Raw genomic sequence first — 24,119 nt, 5'->3', positions numbered from 1 at the left:
CGCTTCTCCCTCCTCTAATCCCTTTCACTATTCAACTTTCACTATTTCTCTTCTCTTTTACCTGAAGTCCTTTTGTTTTCTATTTTCTCTCCAGCTTCTACAAATAAAAGAAAACATATGACTCTTAACTTTCTAAGACTGGCAGGTCTCATTTAGCATAATGTTCTAAAGTTGCCTCCATTTTCCTACAAGTGACATAATTTTGTTTTTCTTTATGGCTGAGCAAAACTCCCTTATATGTATATACTACATTTTCTTTATCCATTCATCATTGACACCTAGCTTGGTTCTATAATTTGGCTATTTTGATTTGTGCTGCTATAAGTATTGGTATTTAAAAAATCTTTTTGTACAATGCGACAGGAAGAAATACTTTCTATAATTTTATAATATCAGTATTACCCCAATATCAAAACAAAATAAAAACAAAATAACACTAGCAAACGCAATAGTAGCAAACTGAATCCAACAATATGTAATGAGTTTTGTGCAACTGGACCAAGTGAAATTTATTTATATTCTGACAATTTATGAAAATTAATCAGTGTAATCTACCATATCCGCAAACCAAAAAGTAAAAGTCATAATCATATCACATGATGTAGAGAAGCCATCACTCAATCATGATACAAATTGTAGCAAACTTAAGAAGACAAAGGAATTATCACAATTTGATAGAATAACTACAAAAGCATATAATCACATATCACATATACAAAAGCATATAATCATCTATCACATTTAATGGCCAAATACATTATTTTTCCTCCAATATTGAGAACAAAGTGATGGTATCTGCTGTCATCCATTTTATTAAACACAATACTGTACAGTCTACTCATGGCAATGAGGCATGGAAAAGATAAAGAGGATGAAATAAAACTAGCCCTGCTTACACACCACCTGATTATCTAAGTTGAAATTCCCAGTGAATGTACAAAATATTCATAACCTAATCAGCAAGTTTGGTAATGTTTTTGTATAACAAAGAACAACATGCAAAAATCAATCCTATTTCTACATACTAATAATGAAAATGTGGATACTAAAATTTAAAATTTAAAAAACAGTATCATTTACTATTAGTTTAAAGTAAATGAAATATGCAGGTATACATTTAGCAAAACATGTGTAGATGTTGTATGTTGAAAATTATAAAATGCTGATGAAAGAAATCAAAGACATAAATACTTAGAAAGACATACTGTGCTCATGAACTGAAAGTACCAGCCTGATAATGATGTTCATTCTCTCCAAAATGATCCACAGGTAAATGATTTCTTAATAAAATCCCAGCATCTTTTTGCAGACATAGACTTATTATAAAATTTGGGCAGAAAGGGAAGGGAACTAAAATAGCTTAGTTACTCTATTGATATTGATATATACTATATAGTATAGTAATCAACACAATGTAGTATTGGTGATGGGTAGACACACAGATCAATGCAACAGAGTGAAGAACACAAAAATAAACCTATATGAATATGCTCAACTAAGTTTTGTCAAACAAAAGCATTTTAATAGAAAAAGGATAATATTTTTCAACAAATGGTCCTGGGAATCCATAGTCAAAAAAGTGAAACTCATCCTAAACCTTATTATATCATACATAAAAATAAATTTAAAATAGATCATAAACAGCTGGGCATGGTGGTACATGCTTTAATCCCAGCATTTGGGAGGCTAAGACAGGAGAATCGAAGTTTGCAGACAGCCTCAGCTACATTAGTAAGGCTATTTGCAACTCAGTGAGACCCTGTTTCAAACTAAAGAATAAAAAATAAGGCTGGTGGTGTAGCTCTGAGGTAGAATGCCCCTGGGTTTCATCCCCAGTACTACAAAATAAAAAATAATAAACTTAAAAGTAAAATGTACAGCTGCAAGACTTAAGTGTGGCATTATAAAGGAGTGTGGAAATCTTCACTATATTGAATATGTTTTAATTTCAATAGTTTTTATATAATAAAATTCATGAAATTTTGATCTTTAAATTTGTAGTTTACTGTATATCAATTATACCTCAATAAACCTATTTTTAAAAAGCAAGTTATAAAACATTAATATTGTTTAGTCCTTTCCTAACACTGTAACAGAAATGTCGTAGACTGAGTAATTTATAAATAATAGAAATTTATTTTTTGCAGTCCTGATCAAGGCACCAACAGTTGACTAGTGAGGGCTTATACCTTCTTGATGCATCTTCCCACGGCAAAAGGGGCAAACACTGTGTTCTCAGATGGCAAAAGAGATGGTGGTGCCAGAAGCTCTGTGGAGGCTCTTTTATAAATACATTAATCCCTTTCAAAAGGGTGTAGAACTTATAATTTAATCACTCCCAAAATGACCTCACCTCTTCAAACTATCACCTTGGGGCTTAAATTCCAACATACGCATTTTGGAGGGAAACATATTCAAACTATTGTGGATAGTCTATCCATATTATATTATAAATTGCTAAAAAATAATTAAGTTCCTATACTTATAGTGATATGAAAACATGCCACATTATTTTAATAGAAGCCAAATATAGAATGGTATATATACTATGGCCCCATTTTTTAAGCAGAACACATATGTTTGATCAATAAAATATCCAGCTACTCTACAGAATACTCTACAGATGATCAATATCCAAAAAATATAAAGAATTCAAAAAATTAACACCAAAAGAACAAATAATAAAATCAATAAGTGGCCAAAAGTTCTGGAAACTTCTTAAAAGAAGCAAAAGAAGTTGAGTATTGTAGCATATGACTAATAATCCAAGTACTGGAAAGGCTGAGGCAGGAGGACTACAGGTTTGACGACAGCCTCAGCAACTTAGTGAGTCTCTCAGCGGCAACCTAGTGAGGCCCTGTTTCAAAAATAAATAAATAAATTAAAAGGGCAGAGGTATAGCTCAGAAGTAGAATGTCCCCAGGTTCTTTTTTTTTTTTTTTTTTTTTTTTGCGGGGTAGGGGATGGAACCCAGGGGCATCTGACCTCCAAGATACACCCCCTGCCCTATTTTTTATTATTTATTTTGAAACCGGGTCTTACTAAGTTACAGAGGGCCTCACTAAGTAGCTGAGGCTGTCCGTGAACCGCAATCCTCTGGTCTCAGCCTCCCAAATGCTGGAATTACAAGCGTGCGCCACCACACCTGGCTCCCAGGTTCTAACTCCATTACCAAAAGAAGGAAATAAAAATGGCCAATCATTATATTAAAAAAGTGCTCAGTATAATTAGCCATTAGGAAAGTCAAAACTACACTGAAATTCCATTTTGCCCCTGTCAGAATGATCACTATCAAGAAAACACAGCAGCCAGGCATGATGGCTCATGCTTGTAATCACAGCATTCCAGAGGCAGAGACTGGAGAATGGCTGTTCGTGGACAGCCTCAGCTACTTAGTGAGATGCTTCGCAAGCCAGTGAGACCTTGTTTAAAAAATAAAGAATAAAAACTAGGGCTGGGAGTGTAGCTCGGAGGTATAATGCCCCTGGGTTCCATCCCCAATACCAAAAAGAAAAAGGAGGAGGAGGAGGAGGAGGAAGGGGAGGAAGGAAGAGGAGGGGGAGGGAGGGGGAGAAGGAGGGGGAGGGAGGGAGAGAAGGAGGGGGAGGGAGGGAGAGAAGGAGGAGGAGGGAGAAGGGAGAAGGAGGGGGAAGAGGAGGAGGAGGAGAGGGAAGAGGAGAAGGAGGAGGAGGAGAACAAGAAGAAGAAAACACAGAAACCAAACTAAATGCTGGCAATGATTTAAAGGGAAATGAGCTCATACACTATTTGTGAAAAGGTAAATTAGTGCAACTACTATGGAAATCAGCAAGGAGAATCCTTAGAAAATTAAAAAATACAACTATCATATTATTGAGCTATATCGACTTCTGGGCATATATCTGAAGAAATCAAAGTCAGTCTACAAAAGAATCTGCATAAACATGTTTATTATAGTATTAGTCACAATAGTCAAGTTATGGAATCAGCCGAGATAAATAAAAGCAAACGTGGTATATATACACAATGGAGTATTATTTGCTCATAAAGAAATAAATCATCTCATTTGCAGAAAAATTGATGGAACCTGAAACAATCTTGATAAACAAAATAAGACAGACTCAAAAAGGTAAGTATCTATGAAATCTAGAAAAAAAAGGCAACATGAGAATAGGAGGGAGTCTGCTAGGGAATGGAAAAGGGATTTAGGAAGGAGGGTAAGAGGAAAATAAGGAGGATGGGAAAAATCAAAGTACATTATGTGCATGTATTAAAATATCACAATGAAACCCACTATTTATACAGTTAATAGGTAATAATAATTATAACAAAATGATTTTAAATCTAGAAAATGTATCCCAATAATTAATAGAACATATTTGAGTAGACACAGAGGGCTTGGGTAATAGAGACATAGGATTGTATCTAAATATTTCTTCTCTATTATGTAATTCTACTATCTCCGATTTTCTTTAAAGAGCACATTATTTTTGTTAGCTGCTTGTGACCTTCACATTGTCAAAATTATGATGTCTTTTGAAACTCTGGGACCACACACGACTTGTTCCTACTGCATATATGTAGTATCATTTGAAACACCCTTTTAGCACATCAAAAGACATTTAACCTTAGCCTGGATCATCAGTAGGCTGTAATTTCTCCATATCATCAATTCTATGGTGACCTTAGTTTTAATGGATGCAGACAATCTCACCACACCACTGATTCACTTCTCATCCTTTAAGATGGTTGAGGTTGTTGGTTGCAAGTGCCCTTACTTGCAATGGACACTACCTGCTTGCTACCTTCATACTGGGCCTTGAATTTCATACCTTGAATTTCATCTTGACAGTTGCTTTCCTCTTCTCACCAGAATCAGGAGACCCAGAGGGGCACTTTGTGGATACAATGCTATGCAAAACAGGAAAACAATAGCCAAAAAATAGAACAAAACCCGCTGGCAATGTAGAGTATCAGTTATTTACCCTTGCAAACCTGTGGCTGACTGGGAGCTGTGGCTTGGTGCTACTTCCCAACATCATGAGAGAGTACCATATTATATATAAACAGCCAAGGAAAACATCAAAATTCAAAATGTGTAGGTTTATAGTAAGTGCATAGCAATTTCATATCATTGCAAGTTGAATTGTCATAAGTAGGGGATCATCTATAAATCTTGTATTTTTGGATTTCATACATGCATATATAATTATTTTACAGAAACTTTGACAAAATACATTATAATTCTGTTTTATCTGGTACTTTGAATTTCTTTTCTATCCTTCTGTATTATATGATAAAAACTCTTAGGCTACTTTTCCCAGACTCCCTTGTCAGCATGATATCTATTAGATTATACCAATGGAAGACATTTCTTTCTTGGTTGGAAATGCTTTCTGAAACAGCACCAGCAGCAGTGAAGAAGTGTACTCTTCAGCAGGAGTGTGGGTTTCTCAGTAGAAGTATGATGTCCTGGGTTCCCTGTGGTGGTAAGTCATTGATGCTCTGGAAGCCTAGGCAGCAGGGTGCTATTAACTGACAAAAACAGTGGCAGTAAGAGTTCTAGCAGCCTTGGTAGTACTGCACTTGTATGTTATCATTCCTGTAGCTACAGGGTTTTAAGTCTGATGACAAAAGTAGCAAATGACTTTGAACATGTGGGCTTCTATGACATCAGTATTGCTCTCACAATAAATTGGTATGGTTTGAATATAGAATGTCTCCTGGAAAAAGCCAGACATGGTGGTACATGCTTGTACTCCCAGTACTAGGGAGGCTGAGACAGGAAAATCACAGATTCAAGGACAGCCTCAGCAAACAGTGAAACTCTCATCAACCTAGCAAGACATTGATTCAAACTAAATATAAAGCCAGGTGTGGTGGGGCACGCTTGTAATCCCCGTGCTTGGGAGGTGGAAACAGGAGGATCACGCAGGTTCGAAGCCAGCCACTCTGGCTTAAGAGACCCTGTTTCCAAATAAAAAAGTATAAAATAGGTCTGGGAGTGTAGCCCGGAGGTAGAAGGTTTTCCAGGAACTGCAGTACCACCAAAAAAAACAAAAAATAAATAAATAAAAATAAAAAATAGAGCTGGGGGTATAACTCAGAGCTAGAATGCCCCTCCGCTCAATGTTCAATACTGCAAAGGAAGGAAGGAAGGAGTAAGAATGTCCCTGGTAAAGCTCATGCCCTGGCAATAAAAAAAATACTTAAAGGTGAAATATCTGAATCAGTGCTCTGATTACATCAGTGGATAAATCCCCTGAAGGATTAATAATTTGAATGGATTTACCAGGTGGTAATGTAGACAGATAGGATTTGCCTGGAGGAGGTGGGTCACTGGGTTTGGCTTTGTGGACTATATTTGTCCCTAGTTACTTCCTCTTTCTTTTTCGGCTGACATTAAATGAGCTTCTGTCCTCTAACACATAATATGTCCCCATAACATCTACCTTGGAGTTAGCCAACTATGCACTATTCCTCTGAAATTGAGTCCAAGTAAACCTTTCTTGCCCTATGTTGTCCATGTCAGCTGTGTTTGGTTACAGAGACAGAACAGTGTACTAAACCACACAGGAATACAGGCATACGTATGCAACTTAAAATAAATGAACAATACTATAATGAGAATATATTGGTCTTGAGGTGTTATGACAGTACTCACAATTCTTTTTTAAAGCATGTTTTATGTATAAACCTTCTTTTTATAATTTCCAGTCTTCTCTTTATTATTGTATTTCTTTTTTTATTTATTTATTTATTTATTTATTTTTTATTTTTTATTAGTGCATTATATTCATACAACTTATTGGGGTAAAAAACTTGTGTGTACAAACATGTACTCATCGCTGATTTAACCCCTACCCAAATACCACCCCATTCCCTCCCCGTCCCTCCCTTCCTTGCTTGGCTTAGTGATTGACTTCGATATGTTTAAGTACATTGTGTGCTTTAGAGATTTTTCTCTTCCCCCTCCTTTCTCTTCCTTTAGGTTATCTTGTTTGCTCCTCTTTTCTCCCTAACTCTCACATATTAGGGAAAGCATCTGATTTCTTATTTTTTTGTATTATTGTATTTCTAACGTATTTTCATCGACATTATTCTTTCTTTGACATAAGACATTTTTTGCTGGTTCTCCCTTTCTCTCCTGGACTCACTCTAGTATCTTCAAGTATTGCCCATTAAAAAGAAGCATGCAAGCCGGTCATGGTGGTGCACACTTGTAATCCTAGCATTTTGGGAGGCTGAGACAGGAGGATCGCAGTTTACAGACAGCCTCGGCTACTTAGTGAGGCTCTTTGCTACTCAGTGAGACCCTGTTTCCAATAAAAAATAGGACTGAGGTTGTATCTCAGAGGTAGAATGGCCCTAGGTTCCATTCCCAGTACTGCACACACACAAAAAAGAAGTGTGGAAGTGTTCTTGATGTTTTAGGAGGGAGGAGAAGGTTATTAAAGGTGAGAGTAATTAATAATTTAATATCAAAATAGCCCTATTTAAAGCACTATTTTGGAGAATCAAAAATTAAATACAGACCAATGTCATAAGGACTTTTCCCGAGTCTAGAGAATCCATATTAGATTTCTAGCTTATATTTATATATATCAACAGACCAAATGTCTCTTCAAGTACTTTGTGCTTTACTGTGCTTCATTTCCCTTCCTCCCATTCTTGCTAAATCTTCATTAGCTGTTCACTACATGCCAAAGTAGTTTAGTAGTAAGCAATCATAATTTTGTTGATTTGGATTCAAATATGATAGTGTTAGTTTTCTTTACTTACACTTCTTTTTCATAAGTTTTCTGGAAATTCTCATGGTTTTATTTCAGGTTAACTACAGTATTATTTTGATTACTAAAGGTAGTCTTTAAGGTAAGCCACATAGAAAGATGAAGGAAGTGAAGAGTGCAGAAATTAAAGGAATTACTTAAGGTGACACAACTAGTGGTAGAGTTTGAAAATAAGTTCATATCTATTAGATTGCCTAATATATTGAGAATATCAAATAGGCAAACATCTGGACATAAGCTTCCCTGGAAATTTGTAAAAGATAAACATTAGGTCTTGTGAGCAGTCCCCTTCATACCTGTAGTAGAAAGTAATGATGACCTCTACTTGGAGTAGGTACAGGAAAAGCTCTGATCCAGCCTTGCCCTTCTGTGGTTCCATTGTGGAATAAGACAGCTCCTTCTTGTTTTAGAATCCCTAAAATTGATCACATAAGATTCTGTTGTTTGTCAATCCCAAGAAAAGCTGTTTTCACCCTTTTGTTGGTACATTGTAATTATTTACCATAGTGAGGGGCAAAGTGATACAAACATCCTTGTACTTGATGTATTTCTTCTGCATCCCACTCTGCTCACCCTTCATCCCTCCTCATAATTCTGTAGAGCTGTTTTGTACTATCTGAGATCACAGAGTGTGAAAAGAGGTAGGGGTTTTTGTGTCTCTGTTTATTACCTGTGCACTGTTAGGATACCGTTGTCAGATCATCAGCAAACTTCCTTACACTTCTTACACTTAAAATAATCTAAGTAGTCTAACTCATAGTATTGTTAGCAATTGGAAATGTGAAGGTTTTTGTACTGATTTAGGAGCACAAAACCCCCATGTGTGGCAAACTCAGATGTGTATTCCTGTGGGTAATATGTCACTAAATTCTCTGCGGGAGCTCATGTCTCTTCACTGAGAGCATTTTTGTACTCTCCATTTTCTCCCACACATTTGAGCAGCAATTTCTTGCTTGACCTGTTTTGGCCCTGGTGGTGATGCACTGACTGCTTTACCCATCTCAGGATCTAGGAGTTCAGTTCCAAAAAATAAGAATTTTTTTTTTTTTTTTTTTTTTGCTCTTGGACAAAAGAGCAATGGTGGTCTGCCAGTTATCCAGTGTGTATTTTCATTATCATGCTGTTTATTCATAGCCAGTGTTGGTTAATTTTTAGCCAGTGTTGGTTAATTTTCTTAGAAATTCTTGTACATTTTGAATATCACTGAATAAAATTTTGCTTTAAACAAATGCTGCTCTAGCATGCATATGCATCAAATTTTATTATCCCACCAGCATGAGAACCAGCAAGAAAGCAAAACCATTTAAAAGAGAGTGTGTTCGCAAAGGGTGTTGAAATGAAATGATTAGAAATTTGGAGACTAAAAATGCTTACATAAACAAATAGGCATTTATAGTAATTAGGAAAGTTTCTTCTCACAAAGAAACACATAATGTTCTTGCCAGTTGTTACAAAAGAATATTATGGCAGTACAGTACATGCTGGCTACCAGCTAAAAGATAAAAATGTACATTTAGGAGCAAATGTTAAGATTTTATCTGTTTGAGATAAAAGTTTTCATCCTCCAGGAAGAGTGTGTAATAAGGACAACCTCAAGAGAAAACATAAAACAAAGTCAACTGAGATTAGAAGCAGTCAAAAAAAAGAGAGAAACAAGTTATTGCCAGTGATTCTTTTCAAGCTGAAAACAATGATACAGACTATATAATTTACTCATTTCCTAGTCTTGTTAATTTTTTCTTTGACCATTCCTTTTTTTTTGTATTGTCCTAAAAATAATCAATTGCATTTTAACTTGTTTCTTTGAACATATTTTTAATATGGGGAAACTTAGAGGCTTACTTTATATACTGTCATTTGAACCATGTCCACCAATAAGGTTTGCATGTATTTATATTATTCCTTTATATTATTCCTCAGTTTCAAACACCCAGTACAATCTTCAAATACAATTTGAAAGTAAATCAATGTCGGATAAGGACCTGCACATTCTTTTCCTATATATCTTGATATATTTACATAAGTATTTACATATGTCCTCTAGTTTCTAGAGTGGTAGAAAATAAAGACCAAAAAAATAACCTCAGTTTTTCATACCTATTACTGTGGGCCAATCCCACATTTCCAGGGGATCCCTCAAATTCTCAAGATTCCTAACCTGCAAGAAAATAAACATTCTTTACTATCAGTAGAACAGAGACTCTTTGGACAATAGAGAACGTATTAATAGTTTTCTGGGAGGTCCCTTTAGGCCTAATTATCAAGTAGAGTTCTTGTTCTTTTGTGGTAGGTTTATCAATTCAGATTAGGTGATTGTACCTTAAATATAACATTTCTCTTAGGGCTATAGTACAAGTTTAAGTTTTGGTGAACTGCTTTATTGTTCTGATTACTTTTGTTAACTCTAGAGATAGTTGTTACATTTACACACATTTTACAGGTGAGGGAACTGAGGCACAAGGGTTAGAGAATTTATTTAAGACTATATAAATAAATGGCGAAACTGGTAAAAATCCATATCTATCAGACTGTCATATTGAAAATATCAGCCATGTAAACATCCTGTCATATGTCTCCCTGGAAATATACAAAAGCTAAACATTGGGTCAAATAAATAGTCTCCTATATATCTAAAGTCATAAAGTCATCATTTTTTAGTTTTTTTGTTCCCGGAAAATTCATATTTATTGTTTTTTGCACTAAAAAGTCTTAATGTAAACAGGAAATTTACCTGTTTCTGGATTCTGATGGACTGTACCATGTACTTTACTATCTGAAGAATTTACTTTGTTGCATCTTAAAATTAAAAATAATAACTTGATCTAGAACACAATATTCTTTTCATGGATTTGGGGGGAATAACTTGAATTTTAACCAAGGTAAAAAGCAAGATATTCCTGTTACTCTGTCATTTTGATACTTTTAAAAGGAGGAGAAAGAAAGAGGAGAGAGGAGAAGGAAAAGGGGAAATTTTTCATGGGGTATGACTGTCAGAATAGAAAATACTAAGCACAATACCTAAAAAATTCCCAATTCAAACAATTTCAATTAGATTTTTTTTCATTCCTTTCATTCAGGCCTCCCTTAGTCACATGTAACCAACTCTTGTTCAATTTGTCTTGAGATTAGCAGTTGACCTCTGGAAGTCCTCTGCTTCTAGACTGAAATTATCTGGGAAATTTTGATTCCCAGGTCCTGTGTTCAATCTGTTTCACTGTAGCTCTAAAACTAACTTTTTAAACCTTGCTTCAACAATGCCAAGGCCTTGACCTGTTGCTGTGACAAGTTCCTTTAAGTTTATATGGGGTGAAGGATACAAAACTGATAGGGTTGGGTTCATTTATTTAAGTGATTAAATATGTCAGAATGGAAGAGCATTGTTTTCCCTATTGGGTATAATACATAAACATATGGGCCTGACCATGGCCCTTTTTTAAGGATTTAGGCAATGACTGTCATAATTAAGTCAGAGAAAACTTTTTGTGTGGGTTTGGGGATGGAACCCAGGGGCATTTGACCTCCAAGATACACCCTCTGCCCTATTTTTTTATTCCTTATTTTGAAACAGGGTCTCACTGAGTTGCAGAGGGCCTCACTAAGTAGCTGAGGCTGTCCATGAACCACGATCCTCCTGTCTCAGCCTCCCGAATGCTGGGATTACAAGCGTGCGCCACCACGTCCGCTCAGAGAAAACTTTATGGATTTGATCAACAAAATTTTAGGGCTTTTAAAGCACTCTCATAAAGTACAGGCCACAGTTATCATTAAGAACCAAAGAATAATAAACTAGGAATGGAATCTAATATATCAATATGTAAAGTGTTATTTTACTCTCCTGAGCAAAGAACACAGGACTAAGAGCATGCTTTTATTTGTTTTAAAAACATAGTCCCAGAGCTGGGCGTGGCGAATGCTTGTAATCCTCACGCTTGGGAGGCTAAGAGGAGGATCGCATGGGTTCAAAGCCAGCCTCAGCTACTTAGTGAGGCTCTCAGCGACTTAGTGAAAGCCTGTTTCCAAATAAAATATAAAATAGGTCTGGGAGTATAGCCCAGAGGTTGAAAGCCTCTGGGTTCCACCCCCAGTACCACAAAAAAAAAACATAGTCCCAGATAGATGATAGATAGATAGGAGATTAAAATCAAGGCTTTTCTACTACTGAGCTACATTCCCAGCCATTTTTTATTATTTATTTATTTATTTGTTTATTTGTTTATTATTTTAAGACAGTATCTCACTAAATTGCTCAGCCTGAGATTAAACTTGCAATCCTTCTGCCTCAGTCTCCGGAATCACTGGAATAAGAGGCATGTACCACCACACCCAGCTTACTAGAACATAAATTTATATCAATAGCCCTTTTGCTATGCAAAATTAGTCTAGGAGAGGTTTATGTTCCCTTTTTTGACCTGTCAGTGATTCACAACATGTATCTGAAAAAGACAGTAGATCTTGTACCACGTGGATCAAATTATAAAATATAAAGCATGCTAAATATACTTAAGTATATTTTTCATCCTGCCTTTTATAAGTTGAGGGAATAAGCTTTCTGTATTACTTTCTAGCCATCTGGAAACTTCCTAAAGATGATTTTGGTGTAAGAGACACTTTGGCCATTTTATTATTCTAAATTTAGGGCCAGAATTGAGGGAAGAAAATAAAAGAGCCTTTAAGGGGAAACTGGCTGCTCAATTAAAATGAAAACATGGGTACTTTAGAGCAAGAAACAATTTTATATATGGATATCTCATTAACTATAGTGACAATATAATATTTAAAATAAACACAGCAAAATGAAACACAACAAATAAAATGTGTAGCTTTTCCTGAAATGAAGAATTTATGAGCAACATAAAAGAATATAAGTTGATGAACATCTTGGCTGGTTCCATAGTTTGGCAATGGTGAATTGTACAGTCCATCAACAGATGAATGGATTACAAAACTGTGGGATATGTACACAATGGAATTTTACTCAGCCATAAAGAAAAACACAATTACATCATTTACAGGGAAATGGATGGAACTGGAGGACATTATGCTAACTGAGATTAGTCACACAAAAAAAGAAGAAATTGGATGCTTTTCCTAATATGCGAGAGCTAGGGAGAAATGGGTAACAGGAGGAACTCTAGATGAAGAAGGAGATCCTATAGAGGAGCAAATAAGGGGACCTAACTGAGGGGATGGGAGGGGGAGAGGGAAACTCTCTAAAGCACAGGATGTACTTAAACAAACATATCCAAGTCAATCACTAAGTGAAGCTTGGGAAGGAGGGCTGGGGAAGAAATGGGGTGGGGCTCAGGTAAGAGCTAATTGAGTCAGGTGTGCATGTACAAGTCTTTTATTTCATTAAGATGCATGACTACAATGCACCAATAAAAAACATTTTAAAAAAGAATAAAAGTTGCCTTTGGGTACAATCTCAAGTACAACCAAAACCAAAACCAAACAAACAAAAACAATATATATATATATATATATACAGCTGTGCCTGATAGTGCAGCCCTGTAATCTCCATATTTGGGAGGCTGAGACAGAATTGCATGTTTAAGGACACCCTCATCAATCTAGTGAAACTCTCAGCAACTTAATGAGACCTTATTTAAAAATAAAAATAAAAGTGCTGAGGATGTATCTCTGAGGTAGAATGTCCCTGGGTTCAATCCCCAGTACTACAAAAAGAAATTAATGTATGGAATCATACAGACCCATATAAACATATGGACAAACACTAATACATATGAGAGAACGATTTAAATTGCAGCTTTAAAATATAATTAACCTTCTTATATATTACAGGATGATATATATGAAATATCAATTATGTTATTTTAATTTTAACTTTGGAAAATAAATTTTATATGTAAATAAGAATCAACAAAATTGTTTCACTGCAATTTGATACTCTTGGTGCTTAGTCTTTACAGATTCTTGTTTTCTTAGGAATTTTATAGGTATCCAAAGGGAATTTACTCCATTTACAAGGCCATTTAGAGAACTTAGAAATTAAATTTAGGTTGATATTAAAGAAAAACACAATTATTGTTGATATTATATTTACAGTCCAAGTGGAATAACTATTTTTAGCATTGTCTGAAGCTTGCAAGAACCAATCCTTTTATAAAAACATGGTGCATTATAATTCAATTTCACACTTTTAAAAATTGAAATGTTTAATGGGAATAACATTAGACTCTCTAAGCAGTTAAATCATTATAGAATAAATTTAGAAAATTCAGATTAATTAGTCTTTTTATGAGAACATAAAGCCAACTATTTAACTCAGCAAAAAAATAAATTGTGGGTGGAGGGTCTATGCTGTAAGTCCTATATTTCCAAATATTTATTTACCATGAACTGAAATCTTTTTGGCACTCACTCCCAGTAGTTTAGTTTTTTTTTAATAAAGCATATAATGTATTATATATAGTACTAATGAGTTAGGTACATTTATAAAAAGAAGGTTATAAAATAAATCAGATTGAAAAAATGGATTTTGAACATTTATTTCCTATGCCCCACAAGATGGTCATGCATAAGCTCTAGAGTATTCCTACCATGACATGAAGGACATGCTAAGTGAAATAAGCCAGACACAGAAGAGAAATACCGCATGATCTCAATTACATGTGGAATCTAGAAAGTCAAATTCATTAAAACAGGCAATAGAAAGATGATTACCAGAGATCAAGTTTGGGGAACATGGGAGGTGTTGGTAAATGGGTACTTACTTTCAGTTGTAAGATAAATAAATTCTGTAGACTTAATGTACAGTACGGTGATCATAGTTAGTAATAATTTAGTGTCTATTTGAAATTTGCTAAGAAAGTCAATTTTATTCTCACCACAGAAACAAAATAATTCTGTGAAGTGTTAGATATGTTAATTGGTTTGAATTGAAGTGATAATCATTTAATTGTGTGTGTAAACATATATATGCACCGCATCATTACATTTCACAGTTTGTATATACACAACTTTTATTCAACAATTATTCTTCAATAAGACTAAGAAATTGTATGAGATAATCAAAGAGCCAATAAGTAGACTTTATTCTGGGATCATTACAATGCTTTGTATGTTAAGAGAGCTTCAGTAGGGAGCTGACTAGTTTTCAACTGTTAGAGCTAATAAATGTTTCTAACTTGTCCAATAATGTATTTCCATCTGTTTTTTCATTATTATACATTTGAAAGAATTTAGTGGGTACATACATGTTTACGAGTCATATTTTGTATATAATGAACACATTGGAATAAAAACAAAGGGACTAAACAGATGAAACCCCAATCCTGGCTTTGTTAAGAGAGGATGGAAAATTGCAGTATATTGCTTATTGTGAGAGTGAAATGGGACTAACAAAACTTCAAACTTCAGCAAAAGCTTCCATCAGCTTGGCTAGTATATTAAAGCGTCTTTACGTTTTAGTGCTTGAGCTTTCTTCACAGGGAAGTAGGTAACCAGAATGAGGAAGATTATTGTGAATTGTCTGACTATCCTCAGCCCCTTTTTTTTTCACTCTGTCGTTCACTTCTTTCTTTATTGAAATATACAAAGTACGCCAGGGATAGTTTTGCTTTTCAAATCATATATACTGAAAACATCACTTTTATATTCATGGGTCATTTTAATATTGGCTTATTGTTTTAATACTGATATATTTATTTTTTAATTTCAGAAAAATCATAAGTAAATATAAAAATCCTGAACAAAAAATAAAGGTATATTATGTCCCGGGCTCAAATTCAAAATTCTAAAGAATCAATTCTATCTAAAAGACAGTGTTAAATCACTGTGATCCCAATCGCGATCCTTAGTATGCGGCGCTTTTTTTCTTCTTTTAACCAATAAGTCTTACATTTACCAGAAATAAAATTGAAGAGGGGGGTAAAATAATAAATGTGTGAGAAATATTTGAAAACCGTCACTATGAGGTAAAACAGATTTGCTACCTCTTTTTCTTCCCCCCCGCCCCTCGGAAATCACTCGCGCCAGGGGCTTGAATGGAAACGGAACGGAAATACCTTGTCATTACACTTTAAAGTTCTTGAAAAGAATCTTTCTTCCCTTTATCTGTGTTTTGGGTTAACTTAGTGACTCTGCTCTCGCTAACTGAAGGATCGACCTCCCGCTTTCCCCATCAGAGCGAGGGGGCGGAGCATCTTCGAGAAGCCTGGAAACGAGCGGAGCCGGACCAGTTTTGGGGGAGGAGCTGCCCTTATATACAAGCTTCGCAGGCTTCCGCTGAAGAGAAGGCGGTTGGAGGTAATGGCTGTCGTAGAAGCCGGCTATTTTCGGAGACTTCTAGAGGATTTGGAATAAAGGTGAGAAAACAGATTGCTGATTTGACGTCCGGGAAAAGGAGAGTCGTTTGGTGCGTCGTCGTTTTTGTAAGGGAATTAATATCTTGTGAATCCTTGTTGCTGTGAGGGAATTAATACGCGGATTTCGTATTCCTCCCGATTTTTTAAAAGTCCACAGCGGGGAAGGTGGTGATCAGATTACACCTGAGGAAAAAAAATCTTCATGCCCCGGAAAAAAAGCTAACTTTTAAATGAGGCATTTTATGTTTTAGTCAGAAAGCAGCAGCGGTACGGATAAATGATGAAGTAAAACTTGGGAAATTAATCTTCCTTATTTTGAAAAAAAAAAACAGTTATGGTCCTAAAAGTAAATCGATAGGGATGCTGGTGTGGCGTGTGGTGTGTGTGTGTGTGTGTGTATTAAACTTTGGATATCTTGATTGTGATTATAACGAATCCGAACGTTTCGGTGGTGTTTGTACAGTAATCTAAACTGATGTATATAGTTGTGTAGATTCAGGTACCTGAGTTTGGTTATTTGAAAGGTAATGCTTAGTGTCTGAAAGATTTGCCTTTTTAATGACGTGCAAACGGTGATCTTCGTCTGCATCACTACCTGTCTATCAAGAGAATGGTATATTCCTATTTGTACCATAGAAAAGTATTTGAGAGATCGTAAAATAACAGGTGCCTCTTAATGGAATGAAATATAACAAACAATATATCTAGTAATAAAGGATGTCTAGTAGTAAAGGATATCAAAGGGAAAAAGAGCAAATTTTTACTTGTTTCTTCCATTTTTCACTTAGCATGTAGTACCTAAGTCAGCATAAAATTAACTGCAGTGAGAATTTAGAATCATGGGAAGATACCTTCTCCAAAATGGTGTAAAATGTATATAAACCTGAAAAGTTGTTCAAAATGTAAGTAAATTAATATAATTTCAAGTAATATATTCAAATATATATGTGATCAAGGAAAAAGGGATTCGATTCAAATATAAGCCAACAACTTGGGTTTGTATACTGACAAAGGGTATTTTTTTACTTAGATTTAATGTACTAGTAGTATCAGAAACATTAATGGACCTGAAAAGTGAATAATAAACTATATTAAAAATACTTAAACAAATACCCATACATATCCCTTGTCTTTAACTGAAGTTAGATTTTTCTGTGGATCTGAGAAGTCTGATTATCTGATTTTTATTTTCTTGAAATTCAAATAGTTAAACTATAGTTAAGACTCGGAGTCAGGCAGAATATATTTATCTACATACTATTGAAAAATAATTCAGAAAATGTTTAAAACATAATGTGTCCGGGTGTGGTGATGCATGCATGTAATCCCTGCGCATGGGAGGCTGAGACAGGAGGATCTCGCAGGTTCAAAACCAGCCTCCGCTGGCTTAAGAGACCGTTTCCAAATAAAAAATATTTAAAATAGGTCTGGGAGTGTAGCCCAGAGGTAGAAGGCCTGTGGGTTCCATTCCCAGTACCAAACAAAAAAAACCCCATAATATAGAATAGTTATGTAGGGTCGTAAAACCATACTGTTGAATCCTATTTACTTGTAAAAATGATAAATTATTTCTAAATGCAAGGATGAGATGGCATATATATATATATTTTTTTTTTTCCCGTGGTACTGGGAGTGGAACCCAGAGGCTTTCTACCTCTGGGCTGTATTCCCAGACCTATTTTATATTTTACTTGGAAACAGGGTCTCACTAAGTTGCTGAGAGCCTCGCTAAGTAGCCGAGGCTGGCTTTGAACCCATGCGATCCTCCTCTCTCAGCCTCCCAAGCGCGGGGATTACAAGCATGCGCCACCACGCCCGGCTTATATTTTAAATATAAGCAAATTTCAGAGTGGACGCACAAAAGAAATCTGGAAATATACGTGCTACTTTTTTAAATTGGAAATAAAAGTGAGGTTGGAGAGATAGATATTTTAGCCTTTAGATATTACATTTATCCACTTTTAAAATAGCTTGAATTGCTTTACTTCTGAGAAAATGAGGTAAAATTTTACAAGTATGGAAATTTCTTATAAAGTAATTTGCAAAAAGATGATATGGAAAATATTGATACTGAAACGTGATCAAGTATATTATTAGAGGAATAAAAGGTCTTATTTTTTTGTGGGTCTGAAGATGGAACCCAGGGGAATTTGACCTCCGAGCTACAGCCCTGCCCTATTTTTATTCTTTTTTTTTTTTGTGTGTGTGTGTGTGTGTGGCACTGGGGGGGGGGGGACCCAGAGGCTTTCTAACTCCGGGCTATACTCCGAGACCTATTTTATATTTTAGTTGGAAACAGGGTCTCACTAAGTTGCTGAGACCCTCACTAAGTAGCTGAGGCTGGCTTCGAACCTGCACGATCTTCCTGTCTCAGCCTCCCAAGCTCGGGGATTACAAGCGTGCGCCACCACGCCTGGCCCTATTTTTATTCTTTATCTTTTGAAACAGGGTCTCACTAGGTTACGGAGGGACTCAGTAAGTAGCTGAGGCCGTCTGAGAACCACGATCCTCTGGTCTCAGCCTCCCAAATGCTGGGATTACCAGCGTACGCCACCACACCCGGTTTAAAAGTTCTTAATTTTTAAAATATGCATATTTATTAGTGTCTATTGAAAAATAAGATTATATAGTTTCAAATCATTTTATTTGGACAACTGGAAATTCAAAAGGTGAAGTATTATACAATGTGCATGGGAGTTATAATGACAAACATCAAAATTGATTTCTGTATAATTGTATAATGTAATAACACATGCACACAACTCTTAAGGTGATAATGAAAATTTCTAGAAGCCTCAAAAGGCTTCTGTCAGGATGACTATATCTCCCACTCTTTCTTCTAAGGACAGGAGTGTCTGCAATTCTGGTTCTGGTCACAAGATGGTGCTTGCCAGGTTTACTAAACTTTATCCAGGCAACTGCATTTATGGGCAGGATAAACAAAGCTATAAAACAAAATTTTCTGTTAGCAGACTACAAATTAGCATGTAGAGTGTAATTGGAAATCTGTTGAAATATTATACATGTGTAATAGAAGAACTCTATATGAGGACTGATGTGAGGATTCATGCAAAGTCTTAAAAGCTGCTTATAGAAGACACAAGGCAGTTGTTAATTTCCCTTCTCTCAAGTCCCCACCCTGTAATTTTCCTGAGGGAGATGATTTCAGCATGAAACAAATAGCATGGCTGTATACCCAAAAGCATTTCACACATTACAAGAACACAAAGTAAAATAAACATGACATTTACATTAGGGGTAAGATTTCACCAGAATGGCATAAGGGTCATTTATTTCCAAATCTGTTGAACTGGTTTGATTCAGCCGGGCGTGGTGGCGCACGCTTGTAATCTCAGCACTTGGGAGGCTGAGACAGGAGGATTGCACAGGTTCAAAGCCAGCCTCAGCTACTTATTTAGTGAGGCTCTCAGCAACTTACTGAGACCCTGTTTCCAAATAAAATATAAAAATAGGTCTGGGAGTATAGCCCAGAGTTAGAAAGCCTCTGGGTTCCACGCCCTAGTACCACCAAAAAAAAATTGATTTGATTCCCTGTCTTACTTTTAAACAGCCTAGGTTAATATCAAAGGTGAATGTGACTTAGACAATCTTCAAGCATTACCAGTTTAGCCGCAGAAAAGCAGCGCAACTATAAAAGGCCCTAGTAGGGTGAAGGATCTGTTGGACAAGCAGTTGGAGTAAGAATCAATATAGCTGGACCACAGGGCCAGACCCACCACAATCCAGGCAATAAAGAGTAAGATTCTTCCCATTTCCAGAAACATATCACATTAAAAACATATTGTGATCTTAAGGATAATTTATTTTGCTTCCTGATTTGCAGTTATATAGCATTCTACTTATTCGATTATTGGTGTTGGGTATCAAATTCGGGGCTTTGCACATTAATTAGGCAAATGCTCTACCACTGAGCTATTCCCTCAGCCCATAGTCGTCGCATTTTAAATTTCAAACCACATTTTGTATTTAGAATATATCTGGTTGAGAATCTGAGGATAATTAATTTCACTTCTTGTTCTACAGCCATATGTTTATAATTAAAAGTCACAGCTTCTTGTTTAGAGAAAGAATCTCATGTATTAAACCACTGTGAAGAAATCATGCAAGAGGCTATTCAGATGTCAATCTGAGGCTTTAGCAAGTGGCCTGGCTCAAAAATCCTTAACGACTAGATAACATAGTTACAAAGATTTCTTAAGGCCTGCTTAAAGTCTTGAGACTTTCCTCAGACAGGCATATGCATATTCTCTTGAATAGTACTTATAGTGGTTTAACACATTTAATTCTTTCCTAGCAACCTTCACAAATTTAGACTCCTAAATTGTGTTCTTACTGAGGTTGTTGGTGCTGAATGCCATTGTCTGGTTGCCTTGGACAAAGAACAGCAACAGCAGCTTAGAAAACAGTAAAACCCAACATTTTCTGTGATAAGCCAGAGAGGTCCAAAAGGCTCAAATTCCCCAGAAACATTAACATCCCTGATACTGCCAGAGACCTTCCACATACATTTCCTGCTTCTTATATAACAGAAAAACTAAAGATAAGGTATTGGGTTTACATTATCATAGTACTTATCTGTTTTTCTCTACATCCTCCAAAATATTTTCTATGTCTCTGATTTCTTCCATCTGATACTATTCTTTTGACCTGCATCTTGGCTCTATTTTCCGTAGTCCATTCACCTTCTTTCTGCACAGGAAAGTGAATTTTTTTAATCTGATCTTTTTTCTTTTTTGTCACGTTTTAATCTAATGCAGTTATCTCTCATTAAAAACACTTTATTCTGCGGGCTTGTAATCCCAGCATTTGGAAGGTTGAGACTGGAGGATCGCGGTTCGCGGACAGCCTCCGTTACTTAGTGAGGTCCTGTGCAACTTAGTGAGACCCTGTTTCAGAATAAAAAATAGGGCAGGGGGTGTAGCTCGGTGGTCGAATGCCCCTGGGTTCCATCCCCAGACCCACAAAAAAACCAAAACACTTTAGCTGGGCGTGGTGGCGCAGGCTTGTAATCCCCGCATTTGGGAGGCAGAGACAGGAGGATCACGCAGGTTCCAAGCCAGCTGCGCTGGTTTAAGAGAGCCTGTTTCCAAATAAAATATAAAAAATAGGTCTGGGAGTGTAGTCCGGAGGTAGAAGGACTTCCAGGAACCCCAGTACCACCAAAAAGAAAAAAAAAACCCACTTTATTCAAGCTCCTTTGTGAAGTTTCAGTGGGATTATAAAAGAAACTGGGAGGCAGGGCAGGGTGGCGTGCATTTATAATCCCAGCATTCGCGAAGCAGAGACCTGAGGATCGCGGTTCGCGAAACAGCCTCAGTGACTTAGGGAAGCCATTTTGAACTCGGTGAGACCCTGTTTAAAACACTAAAAAGAGCTGGGCATGGTGGCGCAGGCATGTAATCCCCACGCTTGGGAGGCGGAGACAGGAGGTTCGCTCAGGTTCGAAGCCAGCCACACTGGCTTAAGAGACCCTGTTTCTAGCCGGGCGTGATGGCACACGCTTGTGATCCCAGCGCTTGGGAGGCTGAGACAGGAGGATCGCGCAGGTTCGAAGCCAGCCTCAGCTACTTAGTGAGGCTCTCAGCAACTTAGTGAGACTCTGTCTCCAAATAAAGTATAAAATAGGTCTGGTCATGTAGCCCAGAGGTAAAAGGCCACTGCGTTCCATCCTCAGTACCACCAAAAACAGAGAGAGAGAGAGAGAGAGAGAGAGAGAGAGAGAGAGAAAGAGACCCTGTTTCCAAAAAAAATAAAAAAATAAAAATAAATAGGTCTGGGAGTGGAGCCCAGAGATAGAAGGGCTTCCAGGAACCCCAGTACCACAAAAAAAAAAAAAAGAAAGAAAGAAAAAGAAAAAAGAAAGAAAGAAAAAGGAAAAGAAAAAAGGAAAAAAAGGAAAAAAGACTAAAAAATAGGACTAGGAAAAAAAATAGGACTAGGAATGTAGCTTAGAAGTAGAATGCCCCTGGGTTCCATCCCCAGTACCACAACAAAAAAAAAAAAAGAGAAAAGAAAAAGATACTAGGTGCCAGGCATGGTGGCTCACACTTGTAATTCAAGCATTTGAAAGGCTGAATTTTGGTGAGGCCGCTCCCTTTCAAAATAAAGGATAAAAAATAGGGCTGGGGGTGTAGCTCAGGGGTAAAATGTCCGTGGGTTCAATCCCCAGTACTACAAAAAAAAAAAAAAACCCTAGATGAAGTAAGAACCATTTACTATCCACAGAGTAAGGCTTCTTAAAACACACTGCTTTTCTGGAAAACCAGGTATTTATACATTTTATTATATCATTGATGGTAGTTTAATATTTGATATTTGGACAGCCTAGGTTAATATCAGAGATGCACATTACCCATGCCTCTTTGTTTAACTATACCATGTAGTGTGTGGAGATAACAAGGTAAAGAGTTGGCAAAGATTTGAGAGTTTTCTTTCCATAGACCTAATAAAGGTTCCAAACCCCACAACTATTTCACTTCTTGCCTGTCTGTTTTAAAATGTCAAAAATAAATCTCTGTCATAAAACCCTCCTTAACAAACTCTTAAAGGCTAGACATTGATCGTGCCAAAAGAAATCCATATTTCACCAAAGAACTCTTGATGTCCTCTTCAGAATGATTATAGGATAATTTTGACCCAGTCTGACCTTCTTGTAATGGCCTTTGGAACAAAGACAGCTTTTTCTTTCGTGTATATTTTTTTAGTTCCTAATGCAGTTTTCTTTCTTTCAATTTATTTATTATAGAAAAAAGCTGTGTCATAGTGCAGCTGTCTTTCTCTAAACAGTTTGACTGTAGTAGGGAATGCTGTTACCTGTTCAGTATGATAATGGATGGGTTATATAAAAAATGAAGGATTTAGCTGGGCGTGGTGGTGCACGCTTGTAATCCCTGCGCTTGGGAGGCTGAGACAGGAGAGGATCGGACAGGTTCGAAGCCAGCCTCAGCTACTTAGTGAGGCTCTCAGCAACTTCGTGAGACTGTTTCCAAATAAAATATAAAATAGGTCTGGAAGTATAGACTGGAGGTAGAAAAGCCCCTGGGTTCCACCCCTAGGTACCACAAAAAAACAGTTCCTAGCCAGGTATGTGGTGCACACTTGTAATCCCAGCGTTTGGGAGGCTGAGACAGGAGGATCACACAGGTTCCAAGCCAGCCTCGGCTACTTAGTGAGGCTCTCAGCAACCTAGTGAGACCCTGTTTCCAAATAAAATAGAAAATAGGTCTGGGAGTATAGCCCGGAGGTAGAAAGCCCCTGGGTTCCACCCCCAGTACCACAAAAAATTAGAACTTTTCTTTTGAAACTTAGCATAACATTTTTAAGGGACCTAAATCTCAGAAACACTATCCATCTGCAGTGTATAAGTTTTAGCATTTCCCAGGAAGTAACTCCTAAATTTCTTGAGTATATTTAATAAAAAGCTCAGCAAAAGGTGATAGAAATACAATTTTCCCAAATTGAATTGGCAATTATAAACAGCAAAGCCCGAGAACAAGGAATTGCCAATTGTTAATAAGAATGGAGTGAAATGAGCACTTCGCCGCATGAAAAATTATTTTCACCGCCTGTCCAAGAATAAGCATATCTGAAAAGGGAATTACTGCCAAGCCCAGGCAACACAAAAAAGACATGTCATAACTGTTCTAAGGCCAAGTGAATGCTATTGTGCAGATATAGTCCATGCAAAGCATAACACACCAAAATATTTTAAAATTTGTTTACAAATATAAGAGATGGAGAGTGTTTATGGGCAAGTATGATAGTTACTTGAGATGGTTGTAGTTCTCCAGTGTTTACCAACAAGAACATGGGATTAAGCCATACTCACTCTGGGGTTACCTTCACTGATTTTGTTATAATCTGATTTTGTTATAATATTCACTGATTTCATTATATTATCATTGATTCTACCAAAGAGACAGGCTTCCAAGCTCAGAAGGTGAATACTGGTAAGGAGAGGGCACTTCCTCCTGTTTTGGAGTCAGAGAGACTTTGGCTCTGA

This window comes from Muscardinus avellanarius (assembly GCF_963383645.1).
Source record: "Muscardinus avellanarius genome assembly, chromosome: X".
Taxonomy (NCBI): Eukaryota; Metazoa; Chordata; class Mammalia; order Rodentia; family Gliridae; genus Muscardinus; species Muscardinus avellanarius.
The sequence above is the reverse complement of the archived record's forward strand: the minus strand, read 5'-3'. Positions refer to the sequence as shown.